Source organism: Salmo salar, chromosome ssa07 (assembly GCF_905237065.1).
Source record: "Salmo salar chromosome ssa07, Ssal_v3.1, whole genome shotgun sequence".
Taxonomy (NCBI): Eukaryota; Metazoa; Chordata; class Actinopteri; order Salmoniformes; family Salmonidae; genus Salmo; species Salmo salar.
This window is the reverse complement of record NC_059448.1, coordinates 61,418,854-61,431,226: the sequence shown is the minus strand read 5'-3', so window position 1 is coordinate 61,431,226 and position 12,373 is coordinate 61,418,854.

Sequence of the window (12,373 nt, the reverse complement as noted above, 5' to 3'; positions counted from 1 at the left end):
TTGTTGAATTACTATATATCTCCATCTGTATCCACGGAGACAGTGTTGGTGAATTACTGTAGGTCACTTCCTCCTGTATCCACAAAGACAGTGTTGTTGAATTACTTTATATCTCCTTCTGTATCCATGGAGACAGTGTTGTTGAATTACTGTATGTCTCCTTCTGTATCCACGGAGACAGTGTTGTTGAATTACTGTATGTCTCCTCCTTCAGTATCCACGGAGACAGTGTTGTTGAATTACTGTATGTCTCCTCCTTCAGTGTCCATGGAGACAGTGCTGTTGAATTACTGTATGTCTCCTTCTGTATCCACGGAGTCAGTGCTTTTGAATTACTGTATGTCTCCTTCAGTATCCACGGAGACAGTGCTGTTGAATTACAGTATGTCTCCATCTGTATCCACGGAGACAGTGCTGTTGAATTACAGTATGTCTCCATCTGTATCCACGGAGACAGTGCTGTTGAATTACAGTATGTCTCCATCTGTATCCACGGAGAAGGTGCCGTTGAATTACTGTATGTCTCCTACTGTATCCACGGAGACAGTGTTGGTGAATTACTGTGTCTCCTGTATCCACGGAGACAGTGTATTTAATAACAACCTGTTATCTAATAACTCTGAAGCTTGAACTGAATGATACGAGAGCTTTGCTTGATTAAGTTGACGTGTTTTTCCGTAGATAGATAGTACTTGGGGAATTGCAATTCCTCACCTTAGAAAGCAATTGTTTAATGAATGTTGATAAGAAAAGCCATTTATTTAAAAGGTGAGGTACTGGTCATGTCTATCTTCAGTTATAACTGATGAAGCAGAGTGTCAATATGAAAAGGTACAGTACTGTATGTTTTGCAAAATAGCATTGGAGATGTCTTGGGATTCCATATCTGACCTTACAAAGGCATTAGTATAATGAACGTTGAGGGGAAAGGTCCTGCGTTCGAAAGGTGAGTTAGAGGCTATGAGAGTCATTAAAAAAGGTCAACACTGTGTTTAGTAATCTTCATAAAACTTCTTCAGAAGAGTTACAGACAAATATAGACCATTAGGATTCATTCAAGACGAAGCTTTGAGAGGTGTAAGACTGAAAGTTATTGTTTCTTTAGCTGGAGTTTCTCCAGTGAGCCTATCAACTGCCCTACAGTCACTCAGTCAGTCCCCCTACCTCTATCAACACCCCTACAGTCACGCAGTCAGTCCCCCTTCCTCTATCAACACCCCTACAGTCACTCAGTCAGTCCCCCTACCTCTATCAACACCCCTACAGTCACTCAGTCAGTCCCCCTACCTCTATCAACACCCCTACAGTCACTCAGTCAGTCCCCCTTCCTCTATCAACACCCCTACAGTCACTGAGTCAGTCCCCCTACCTCTATCAACACCCCTACAGTCACTCAGTCAGTCCCCCTTCCTCTGTCAACACCCCTACAGTCACTCAGTCAGTCCCCCCTACCTCTATCAACACCCCTACAGTCACTCAGTCAGTCCCCCTTCCTCTATCAACACCCCTACAGTCACTGAGTCAGTCCCCCTATCTCTATCAACACCCCTACAGTCACTCAGTCAGTCCCCCTACCTCTATCAACACCCCTACAGTCACTCAGTCAGTCCCCCTACCTCTATCAACACCCCTACAGTCACTCAGTCAGTCCCCCTACCTCTATCAACACCCCTACAGTCACTCAGTCAGTCCCCCTTCCTCTATCAACACCCCTACAGTCACTCAGTCAGTCCCCCTACCTCTATCAACACCCTGTCGTGTCTTTGGCTATGCCGGATTAAGGGATATGACATGCTAACTTATAAAATGATTTCTCTGTAATTAATATTACCTGATTAAGCTAATCATGTAAATGTAATTAACTAGAAAGTCGGGGCACCACGGAAGAACGTTTATAGAGCCGTTATCTTCCGAATAAACTCTTAAAATACTTTGTAATATTTTACATCAATAGCAGTCAATATTAACCCTTGTCTTATTTTCAGTCTCATAATGAAAGTTGTAAATTCTTGGCTATCTTCACGAACCCTGGCTAACAAGTTGAATCAGCAATACAAAATTGGGTTTAATTATTTATTTACTAAATACCTAAACTAATCACACAGAATTACATATACACAGAATACAATGACGTCATACAGAAAACATCCCTGGTGGACGGAACCTGTATCATGGCTGGTTACACAAAGGAAAGGGGGTTGGGCTTGAATGAAAGAGCGGGAAGATTTAGGAACACAGAAACAGCAGCTATGCTATCGTAAATACATTATCTTATGCATTCTAAATTACCGCCCATTTGGAAAAGGAAAATGCAATAAATATTTACTCTGAGCTGCGCTTCGGTAGATTGGTCGTAGATGCTGGCCGGGTTGGCCAACAGATCTCCCTGTTTTCGGAAGAATGTCTCTGGTGGTAAATTGGATACGTGGTGGTATCTTCGTCCATCTGTTAGACTGGATCCGTCGTCCGTCCTTTCCTAGCCCACGTCGACAGCGGCCGCTGCTAACTCAACGGCTAGGAAGTATCACTTCTGTAGTGAATAAGCTCAAAGTTCATACCAGTTCATACCATAGCTCACGCCGAGGTTGGCTTAGTTCTGTCCTTGACATGTGTGTCCTTCTAACGTAGAGGCTGCAGACCTCCCGTACTGGAACAACGTGGTTATCTTTTCGTCAAAGGCTTATATAGTGGAGAGGGGGAAGGATGTGTTTCATCGTTTATAACCCCTCCTCTTCACAGGGGTGGGCCACTAATCAAGCAGGGCACTTTCCTTATGAAAACCCAAATCTCTCATTTGGAAGCTAAAATTACATTTCATCTCCTAACAAACATTTTCAATATCAAACATTTCAATTGCATAACAATTCCATGTTACTCTGATAACTAGAGAGTGTATACTTTCTCAGGTACAGTTTATGTCATCCTGTCATCAATCATAATGTCCCAGATAACAACGAACTGACATCCATACTTATTACGTTATCAAGCATATTTCCAACTGGTTTTATTACCAAAATATGGTTCCTTTCCCCATTTGTTTGATGTTCCCAGACTCTCTATATTTAACACAGGCTATTCAAGTCCTTCAGTAGGGTCAGAGAGGGGAAGGGAGAAAGGTATTTATGGGGGGGGTCATAAACCTTACCCACAGGCCAACGTCATGACAACCCCTACAGTCACTCAGTCAGTCCCCCTACCTCTATCAACACCGCTACAGTCACTCAGTCGTTCCCCCTTCCTCTATCAACACCCCTACAGTCACTCAGTCAGTCCCCCTTCCTCTATCAACTGCCCTACAGTCACACAGTCAGTCCCCCTTCCTCTATCAACACCCCTAGAGTCACTCAGTCAGTCCCCCTACCTCTATCAACACCCCTACAGTCACTCAGTCAGTCCCCCTATCTCTATCAACACCCCTACAGTCACTGAGTCAGTCCCCCTACCTCTATCAACACCCCTACAGTCACTCAGTCAGTCCCCCTTCCTCTGTCAACACCCCTACAGTCACTCAGTCAGTCCCCCTACCTCTATCAACACCCCTACAGTCACTCAGTCAGTCCCCCTACCTCTATCAACACCCCTACAGTCACTCAGTCAGTCCCCCTTCCTCTGTCAACACCCCTACAGTCACTGAGTCAGTCCTCCTATCTCTATCAACACCCCTACAGTCACTCAGTCAGTCCCCCTATCTCTATCAACACCCCTACAGTCACTCAGTCAGTCCCCCTATCTCTATCAACACCCCTACAGTCACTCAGTCAGTCCCCCTTCCTCTATCAACACCCCTACAGTCACTCAGTCAGTCCCCTTCCTCTATCAACACCCCTACAGTCACTCAGTCAGTCCCCCTACCTCTATCAACACCCCTACAGTCACTCAGTCAGTCCCCCTACCTCTATCAACACCCCTACAGTCACTCAGTCAGTCCCCCTTCCTCTATCAACACCCCTACAGTCACTCAGTCAGTCCCCCTTCCTCTATCAACACCCCTACAGTCACTGAGTCAGTCCCCCTTCCTCTATCAACACCCCTACAGTCACTCAGTCAGTCCCCCTATCTCTATCAACACCCCTACAGTCACTCAGTCAGTCCCCCTATCAACACCCCTACAGTCACTGAGTCAGTCCCCATTCCTCTATCAACACCCCTACAGTCACTCAGTCAGTCCCTTTTTCTCTGTCAACACCCCTACAGTCACTCAGTCAGTCCCCCTTCCTCTGTCAACAGCCCTACAGTCACTCAGTCAGTCCCCCTTCGTTAGAGCCAGATAATTACAGATTGTGATGAGTTGAGAAGGGGGGGGGTAGAGCCATATAATTACAGATTGTGATGAGTTGAGAAGGGGGGGGGTTAGAGCCAGATAATTGCAGATTGTGATGAGTTGAGAAGGGGGGGGGGGTTAGAGCCAGATAATTACAGATTGTGATGAGTTGAGAAGGGGGGTTAGAGACAGATAATTACAGATTGTGATGAGTTGAGAAGGGGGGGTTAGAGACAGATAATTACAGATTGTGATGAGTTGAGAAGGGGGGTTAGAGCCAGATAATTACAGATTGTGATGAGTTGAGAAGGGGGGGGTTAGAGCCAGATAATTACAGATTGTGATGAGTTGAGAAGGGGGGGGTTAGAGACAGATAATTACAGATTGTGATGAGTTGAGAAGGGGGGGGTTAGAGCCAGATAATTACAGATTGTGATGAGTTGAGAAGGGGGGTTAGAGCCAGATAATTACAGATTGTGATGAGTTGAGAAGGGGGGGTTAGAGCCAGATAATTACAGATTGTGATGAGTTGAGAAGGGGGGGTGTTAGAGCCAGATAATTACAGATTGTGATGAGTTGAGAGGGGGGGGTTAGAGACAGATAATTACAGATTGTGATGAGTTGAGAAGGGGGGGGTGTTAGAGCCAGATAATTACAGATTGTGATGAGTTGAGAGGGGGGGTTAGAGACAGATAATTACAGATTGTGATGAGTTGAGAAGGGGGGGGTTAGAGACAGATAATTACAGATTGTGATGAGTTGAGAGGGGGGGGTTAGAGACAGATAATTACAGATTGTGATGAGTTGAGAAGGGGGGGGTTAGAGACAGATAATTACAGATTGTGATGAGTTGAGAAGGGGGGGTTAGAGCCAGATAATTACAGATTGTGATGAGTTGAGAAGGGGGGGGGTTAGAGCCAGATAATTACAGATTGTGATGAGTTGAGAAAGGGGGGGGTTAGAGCCAGATAATTACAGATTGTGATGAGTTGAGAAGGGGGGGGTTAGAGCCAGATAATTACAGATTGTGATGAGTTGAGAAGGGGGGGTTAGAGACAGATAATTACAGATTGTGATGAGTTGAGAAGGGGGGGTGTTAGAGCCAGATAATTACAGATTGTGATGAGTTGAGAGGGGGGGGTTAGAGACAGATAATTACAGATTGTGATGAGTTGAGAGGGGGGGGGTTAGAGACAGATAATTACAGATTGTGATGAGTTGAGAAGGGGGGGGGTTAGAGACAGATAATTACAGATTGTGATGAGTTGAGAAGGGGGGGTTAGAGACAGATAATTACAGATTGTGATGAGTTGAGAAGGGGGGGGGTTAGAGCCAGATAATTACAGATTGTGATGAGTTGAGAAGGGGGAGGGGGTTAGAGCCAGATAATTACAGATTGTGATGAGTTGAGAAGGGGGGGGTTAGAGCCAGATAATTACAGATTGTGATGAGTTGAGAAGGGGGGGGTTAGAGCCAGATAATTACAGATTGTGATGAGTTGAGAAGGGGGGAGTTAGAGCCAGATAATTATCAGATTGTGATGGGTTGAGAAGGGGGGGGTTAGAGCCAGATAATTACAGATTGTGATGAGTTGAGAAGGGGGGGGTTAGAGCCAGATCATTACAGATTGTGATGAGTTGAGAAGGGGGGGGTTAGAGACAGATAATTACAGATTGTGATGAGTTGAGAAGGGGGGAGTTAGAGCCAGATAATTACAGATTGTGATGAGTTGAGAAGGGGGGGGTTAGAGCCAGATAATTACAGATTGTGATGAGTTGAGAAGGGGGGTTAGAGCCAGATAATTACAGATTGTGATGAGTTGAGAAGGGGGGAGTTAGAGCCAGATAATTACAGATTGTGATGAGTTGAGAAGGGGGGGGAGTTAGAGCCAGATCATTACAGATTGTGATGAGTTGAGAAGGGGGGGAGTTAGAGACAGATAATTACAGATTGTGATGAGTTGAGAAGGGGAGGAGTTAGAGCCAGATAATTACAGATTGTGATGAATTGAGAAGGGGGGGGGGAGTAGAGCCAGATCATTACAGATTGGGATGAGTTTTTTTGGTGGTGCAGATAGAGGGCCTGAAGGTAGACTGATCCATTAGTCATGATGAACTCCCAACGGGATCCTCTCAACCAAAGTCAATTAAGTGAAATCACTGCATTTATCTCCTAGCTGCTGACTTGGCTGGTATTGGTATTGTTTCTAATCAGATTGAATACTTCACGCATCGCTGTGCCCGGACACAATCTAGGCCGGGTCCATCAATATGACTGTCATCGCTGTTATGGGAGGCATTGATAATCACAACTACTCAGTTTTTGAGTTGCTCTCAAGGCTTTCCAGTCTTCATACCTAGTTAGGCAGTAAGAAGAACATCTTGGACATTGCTTGAAAGACGTGGACTGACTGCCTTCTCTCAAGGGGACAGCTGTGGATGAATGTTTGTTTCAGAAAACAAAATCATGTTTTGAATTGTGTGTCTCTTCCGTTGGGAAAAACCGTCATACTGAAAACTATGTGGAATATGACACGTGATAATGCAGCTACTTCCACCGAAGGCCAAAGAAACGCTTTCAATTTTACAGAGACATAATTGTAGTATATAATCCTCTTATAAAATGTAATAATTTTCTCTCATCTCCACAGCAAATTACTTTAAGGGTAAGGTAAAACAAAAGTATATTTTCTGACTCATTTTAATGGCCTCGAAAAATAGCGCAAGCGAGACAGAGAGAGAGACAGAGAGAGAGACAGAGAGAGAAACAGAGAGAGACAGAGAGAGAGAGAGAGAGAGAGGGAGAGAGAGGGAGAGAGGGAGAGAGAGAGAGAGAGAGAGAGAGAGAGAGAGAGAGAGAGAGAGAGAGAGAGAGAGAGAGAGAGAGACAGAGACAGGGAGAGAGAGAGAGAGAGAGAGACAGAGAGAGAGCGAGAGATATCCATGACAGAAAAGGTCAGAGTGACATTTGCTACCTCTCTCTCTCTCTCTGAAAACAGGTATTAATTACTTCCTGCTTTGCTTAAGGCTGACGATGCAACTTCCTGCCCTGAATAATGAGGCTGAGTTTACTCACAGGCCTTAACAAGGTCCTAATGTCACATGAATGTATTCATCTGCAAACAGAGAGCCACCTGTGTGTGACTGGAACACCAAATATCTGGCAGAGCTGGGGTCGGTCCCAATAATCTCTCCTTTCTACTGAAGTGTGCACTTGTTCACTTCTCTTCACTGATTTAAAAGTAAATGACTGGTATATAGAAACTCTCTCTAGCCCCATACCTACACCACTCCAAACCACTAGTCACAGACGTCAGTTCTACATCTAGCTTGATTTTACATTTGGTTAAGTTGTCAACTAACGTGAATTCAACGTGAAATCAATCCAAAATGTTAACCCGTCATTGGAATTAGGTTAAAAGTTGCATAAAAACAAATGTGAAATTCCCTTACGTTGGTGACTTTTTTCAAATCCAAATCAGTTATCTACGTTCATTCAGCGTCATCGCACAGAATTTTTTTGGTGTGAAATAACATGAAAACAACATTGATTCAACCAGTTTTTGCCTAGTGGGAACGCTTTTAAATTTGTAGGGAACAAGTGCGTACTTCAGGGGGGAAGGTGAGATTATTGGGACGCAACCTTGGAATTTGGGGGGGGGGGACTGGTTCACGTTTCTCACATCAAGGATGCCTTGTTCTCCCTTGATACCTGAAACCCTCATCAGTCTGCTTTACCCTCCCTAACGACGAGGTCCTGGAGGAATTTGGGAGGTCAGATGGGAGGGATGTATGGTTGCAGGAATGGTTTATTTTGAGAAATGCAGTGAATTGTCTTGGGTGATGATTAGGTCCAGCCAGAGCCTTGCTACTGCAATATGTTTTTATATGGGTTAGAGAAAAAAATAGTCCAAAACAATGTCGAAAGCTCATTTTCCGTCATATTCTTGTCAAACTAGAAAAAGTTTGGACAAAGAGATTATAATGAAAGAAATATCACAAACAAATGCAACAACGATACCTTGGATGTATGGAGTAAAGCTGAGAACAATGCTGATATAACATGAGGTTATTCCCAGAAAACAGAGATGTCCTGAGGACATTATCCCTCTGACGTTCTGGGAACGTTCTGATGCATGATGGTCCCAAGAGAATGTTCTTTAGGGGGACCTTTGTCTAGTTCCCTGTAAGTTCCCAGGACCTCACTGAGGACCATGTCAGGACCTATTTAGAACGTTCATTTTACTAGTCCTTAGGACTTTGGGGGATGGTCTCGGGGACATCCTGCAAGACGTTTTTAGAATGTTCTTGGGATGTTGTGTCATGGTCCCATGGAGGTTTTGTCTAGTTCCCGGTTTGTCTTGGGGATGTCCCTGAGGACGTTTTTTGGACGTTCTTGGACATTGTGTCATGATCCCCTAAAGCTTCCCTGATTATAAGTAAAGTCCATAAATGGTTTGTGGGTTTTAAGGTAAGTGGTACGCTGTTCGGCTAACGTAGCATAAACATCTTTAATCAATGACAATATGATTACATTTGGCATGATTACTCAGTACCGACTTTTCAGTATGACCGCACCTGGGATTTGAATTCACAACCTCTGGATTTGAGGTATGCTGTACCACAAAGTATGTTAGAGTTTCCTCTACACATTAATTTACCAATAATACATCTCTGCACTTAACAAAAGAGTTCCATCTGCACTGCTATTTTAGTCATCAGTTAATCTAACTATTCTCTCATTGACTTCATTTACTTATTTCAGCAGTTTGAGGTTCAGTTTTTAGAATAGTTGTCTAATGTTGGTGCGGCAGATTATTCTGTTTCAATGTTACTACTGAATAACTATGATAAATATAATAGTTTTTCTTGAGTGCATTTTTTTTAACAGAGCTGAGATTTACTTTGATGTGCAAATAGCAGCAAGATTGTTGTGAAACAAGAGGTTGTGAGTTCAAATCCCAGGTGAGGACATGTTAAGTAATAATTACTGTATGTCAAATATCTAAGTTGAAATTCACTGTTTGCCAAAAGACAAAAAGCTGTGAGTGGTTCACCAATCAGGGTCTTGATGGGCTTGGTAACATTAACAAGGGATGATGTGTAATGAAAATATAGTCCACGTGACCTAGGTAGAATGTTGATTTAAGGCCATCAGGTGACGTCCATCAGGACAAACCGGGAACTAGACAAAAATCTCCAGGGGTTCATAAAACAACATCCTAAAATGTCCTCAGGGACATCCCAGAACAAACCAGGAACTACACAAAACCTACAGACCATAAAACAATGTCCTAAAAATGTCCTCGGAGACATCCCCAGGAACTACACAAAACCTCCAGGAGACAACATCCTAAAAATGTCCTCAGGGACATCCCCAGAACAAACCGGGAACTACACAAAACCTCCAGGAGACCATAAAACAACGTCCTAAAAATGTCCTCGGAGACATCCCCAGGACAAACCAGGAACTACACAATATCTCCAGGAGACAACATCCTAAAAATGTCCTCGGGGACATCCCCAGGACAAACCAGGAACTACACAAAACCTCCAGGAGACCAGGACACAACGTTAGGTGACCATTTCCATCCGGGCATTTGACCTGCAGGATGGAAATGTTGTTATTTATTTGTTATTTATTTTATAGCGACTTGTTCCTGGCCCTGCACCTCACTAAAGCATGTGTGTTTGATCAAGCTTGACTACAGGGTTACAGTTGACACCAGATCAACTCTATAGCAGGGAACCTTTGATCCAGGTGCAAACTAACAATTCGTGATTCTCTTTCATCCATTTAACAATAACACTATCCAATCCACTAACTAAACACTCTCTGTGTTTGGGATGAACCATGGAGGATAGGGATGTGTCCCAAAATGGCACCTTGGCTGTGATAGTTTTTTATATCTAGCCTTATGTCATGTCTCTCTTTTTTTCTCATGAATCTTTTCCTATCGGAGGTAAAGCAACAGCAACAAAGAAAATCTCTGAACAAAAGACAATGAAGACATATCTAATTGAATCTGTGCCCTTCATAGAGGGAACGGGGTGGGCTCTGGTCTAAAGCAGTGCACTACAGAGGGAACAGGGTGCTATTTGGTAGGATAGTAGGAGTGCGTCTGATGAGACAGCAGTCTTACGACACCCTCCTGAGGGGAGATAGAGGGCCCTGAGGTAAAGCTTAGCTGCTTCGATATGGATGGTATAATTAATGTTCGTTTAATTCATCGAGGCGTCATTACCTTTGTACTGGAACAAATTGAAATTATGCTACAGAAAAGGAAGTCGCCTTGTCTTGCCTTACAATACGTTCAAACACAGAACAAAAAGATAGATAGGATGCCTGGCCGCTTTTCTGACAGCTAATTCACTTGATGATGAAGCATTTTTCTATGCAAACCGCACATGTGTGTCACCTTTAAAACATTCCTCCATTTCTGAGGTAATGGACTTGTGAATGAGCGCTGTGCAGCAAAGCGTTGACCGACCGTCAGAGCTCGATTTGGGCTAAATGCAACGTAGTGAGGCAGAAAATGAGCATGGTCTCTCGCTTGCTGCTGCTTGGCCGTGACGGGACCATGATAGGGCGGGCGGGTCGCGGGCGAGGTTTGAGCCTAGCGCTGGCCCGTGGACACACACCAACCGGCTTAATGAGCCACAGAGGGGATCCGTTTAGCCTCCGTGTGCTAACGTGGTAATGTGTCCCTGGCCGCGCTACATTAGACAGGGAATGAATTGACCCACATTCAGAAGTTCTGTAGAAAAAGACAGTGCTCACTACGTTAACCAAGTTTCAGACCAGCTTTTGTGCGTTCTTCTGGTGTTGTTTTATGATCGTTGGATTTAATCCCCCTGATAATCGCTGATACTACGACGTTCCAATGGGATGCGTGAAGTCATGGTCATTAAAATGGACGGTTTTCATTCCAAAAAATATATAAAATGCAAATTCATTTTATTTTTTTATTTTATATTTTTTATTTTACCTTTATTTAACCAGGTAGGCAAGTTGAGAACAAGTTCTCATTTACAACTGCGACCTGGCCAAGATAAAGCAAAGCAGTTCGACATATACAACAACACAGAGTTACACATGGAGTAAAACAAACATACAGTCAATAATACAGTAGAAAAATAGGTCTATATACAATGTGAGCAAATGAGGTGAGATAAGGGAGGTAAAGGCAAAAAGGCCATGGTGGCAGAGTAAATACAATATAGCAAGTAAAACACTGGAATGGTAGATTTGTAGTGGAAGAAAGTGCAAAGTAGAAATAGAAATAATGGGGTGCAAAGAAGCAAAATAAATAAATAAATAAATACAGTAGGGGAAGCGGTAGTTGTTTGGCCTAAATTATAGATGGGCTATGTACAGGTAAAGTTATCTGTGAGCTGCTCTGACAGCTGGTGCTTAAAGCTAGTGAGGGAGATAAGTGTTTCCAGTTTCAGAGATTTTTGTAGTTCGTTCCAGTCATTGGCAGCAGAGAACTGGAAGGAGAGACGGCCAAAGGAGGAATTGGCTTTGGGGGTGACCAGAGAGATATACCTGCTGGAGTGCGTGCTACAGGTGGGTGCTGCTATGGTGACCACTGAGCTGAGATAAGGGGGGACTTTACCTAGCAGGGTCTTGTAGATGACCTGGAGCCGGTGGGTTTGGGGACGAGTATGAAGCGAGGGCCAGCCAACGAGAGCGTACAGGTCGCAGTGGTGGGTAGTATATGGGGCTTTGGTGACAAAAACGGATGGCACTGTGATAGACTACATCCAGTTTATTGAGTACGGTATTGGAGGCTATTTTGTAAATTACTTCGTCGAAGTTGAGGATCGGTAGTTTTACGCGGGTATGTTTGGCAGCATGAGTGAAGGATGCTTTGTTGCGAAATAGGAAGCCAATTCTAGATTTAACTTTGGATTGGAGATGTTTGATGTGAGTCTGGAAGGAGAGCTTACAGTCTAACCAGACACCTAGGTATTTGTAGTTGTCCACATATTCTAAGTCAGAACCGTCCAGAGTAGTGATGCAGGACGGGCGGGCAGGTGCAGGCAGCGATCGGTTGAAGAGCATGCATTTAGTTTTACTTGTATTTAAGAGCAGTTGGAGGCCACGGAA